General features: G+C 49.9%; 1 pseudogene; it reads left to right on the top strand.

Moving 5' to 3' along the window:
* The first annotated feature begins 442 nt into the window (after nt 1-442).
* LOC136867576 (5S ribosomal RNA) lies at nt 443-561 on the top strand (annotated as a pseudogene).
* The last annotated feature ends 1,972 nt before the right edge of the window (nt 562-2,533 follow it).

The following is a 2,533-nucleotide window of genomic DNA, read 5'->3' as shown; positions in this document are numbered from 1 at the left end:
CGGACACAGCGAGGGATCCCACCTCTACCGCCTCAAGGGCAGTGTCCTGGAGCTTCAGACTCTTGGTCTGGGATACAACTGGGGAGAATGACCAGTACCTCGCCCAGGCGGCCTCACCAGCTATGCTGAACAGGGGCCTTGTGGAGGGATGGGAAGATTGGAAGGGATAGGCAAGAAAGAGGGAAGGAAGCGGCCGTGGCCTTATGTTAGGTACCATCCCGGCATTCGCCTGGAGGAGAAGTGGGAAACCACGGAAAACCACTTCCAGGATGGCTGAGGTGGGAATCGAACCCACCTCTACTCAGTTGACCTCCCGAGGCTGAGTGGACCCCGTTCCAGCCCTCATACCACTTTTCAAATTTCGTGGCAGAGCCGGGAATCGAACCCGGACCTCCGGGGGTGGCAGCTAATCACGCGAACCACTACACCACAGAGGCGGACAATAAGTTTCCATACCATGTTGAATACATCGGTTCTCGTCCGATCACCGCAGTTAAGCAACATTGGGCGTGGTCACTACCTGGATGGGTGACCGCTCGGGAACACCAGGTGCCGTTGGCTCAATTCGCCTGGCCGAGGCGGTAAAGGCGTGCTCGGTTAACCCGGAAGGACGTGGGTTCGAATCCCCATCAGGAAGTCGTAAACTTTAAGAAACGAGATTTCCATTTCCAGAGGTGCACATGGTCCTGAGGTTCACTCAGCCTACACCAAAAATGAGTAAAAGTACGGATAGTGGATGCCTTTACCTTCCACCCCTCCAAGGGCCTTCATGGCCTGTACGGAGATTACTTTCCTTTGGTTTTTAAATATTAGTTTATGTAACTATCTTTCTTCTGAAATTTACGATATTGGTGTCTCCCGTAGTGATCTGAACGCCATAATACAAGTATCCCAGTACAGTCCGTAATTGCTGCAATGGAGACAATGGATAATTTCTTCCTGTAGGGTACTAAACTAAACACGTGTCCTCATCCCGAGGTGGTGTAACTCTTTTCAGGTACACCCCCATTGGAGGTGAGCTGCATTTACCATTTCAACCACATACCAGCCCTCTTACCATTCTTAAATTTCTGGCAGTACTGGGAGTACTCTAACACACTGAAGGTATTCAGCGATGAAAGGATGGGGAAGGGCTAGGATTTGGAAGGTAGCACCCGTGGCCTTAATTAAGGTACAGCATGGGAAACCACGGAAAACCATCTGCAGGGCTGCCACCGGTGGGATTCGGACCCTATGCAAGCTCTCAGCTTCCTGACTTTAATAGCACTGCTATCTCGCTCGGTGATTTTTTGTGAAAAGCATTTAATTAGGCCTACTTCCGCGTAAAACTTCTTCTGTCAGCATTGTGAAAATAGTCTAAACAGAACAACTGAGCACGAAACAAAAAATCTCTTCCAGTCATTTGTATTTTAACACGAGAATGCTACGTTAAATTAACGAAGAGATCCTTTGGAATTTGCTTTACGGCGCTCCGACACAGAGATATCTTATGGCGTCGATGGGGTAGGAAATGGCTAGGAGTGGGAATGAAGCGGCCGTAGCCCTAATTAAGGTACAACCCCAGCATTTGTTTGGTGTGAAAATTGGAAACCACGAAAAACCATCTACAGGTTCGACAGTGGGATTCGAACCTACCATCTCCTGGATGCAAGCGCACAGCGGTGCGCTCCTAACCACGCGGCCAACTTGCCCGGTAACGAAGAGTTTAACGGCGCGTTTGATGAAACCGGCCCATAAACTGTTACAAAAGTGAGTTTATGCTACATTGCCTCCATGACATGAGTATACAGTATGCTAAGCTAGTGAGTACATTCTTATGAAATGGTATACATATATGTTCAGAAAAGTTAAATGGTCCGCCTCTGTGGTGTAGTGGTTAGTGTGATTAGCTGCCATTCCCGGAGGCCCGGGTTCGATTCCCGACTCTGTCACGAAACTTGAAAAGTGGTGCGAGGGCTGGATCCGGGTCCACTCAGCCTCGGGAGGTCAACTGAGTAGGGGTGGGTTCGATTCCCACCTCAGCCATCCTGGAAGTGGTTTTCCGTGGTTTCCCACTTCTCCAGGCAAATGCCGGGATGGTACCTAACTTAAGGCCACGGCCGCTTCCTTCCCTCTTCCTTGTCTAACCCTTCCAGTCTTCCCATCCCCCTGGAACGCCCCTGTCCAGCATAGCAGGTGAGGCCGCCTGGGCGGGGTACTGGTCATCCTCCCCAGTTGTACATCCCCCCCAACCCAGAGTCTGAAGCTCCAGGATACTGCCCTTGAGGCGGTAGAGGTGGAATCTCTCGGTGAGTCCGAGGGAGAAACCAATCCTGTGGGGAGTAAGCAGATTAAGAAAGAAAACAATCTAAGAGAAAATAATTATAAAATATCAAAGGAACTAAGGTAGCCGATATTCATTCAGAAACTTCTAGAAAGGACACAGCTATTCAATAGAGCTATTGGCCCCGGGCAGGAAGTCAGAGGAGACACAGAATTAGATAGCTCAGACGGTAGAGCGCTGGTATTTGTAGGTGCCCTCAAATGTCAGCCT

Source organism: Anabrus simplex, chromosome 3, assembly GCF_040414725.1.
Source record: "Anabrus simplex isolate iqAnaSimp1 chromosome 3, ASM4041472v1, whole genome shotgun sequence".
NCBI classification, from domain to species: domain Eukaryota; kingdom Metazoa; phylum Arthropoda; class Insecta; order Orthoptera; family Tettigoniidae; genus Anabrus; species Anabrus simplex.
Note: the sequence above shows the minus strand (reverse complement) of the source record. Positions and strands in the feature narration are given on the sequence as shown.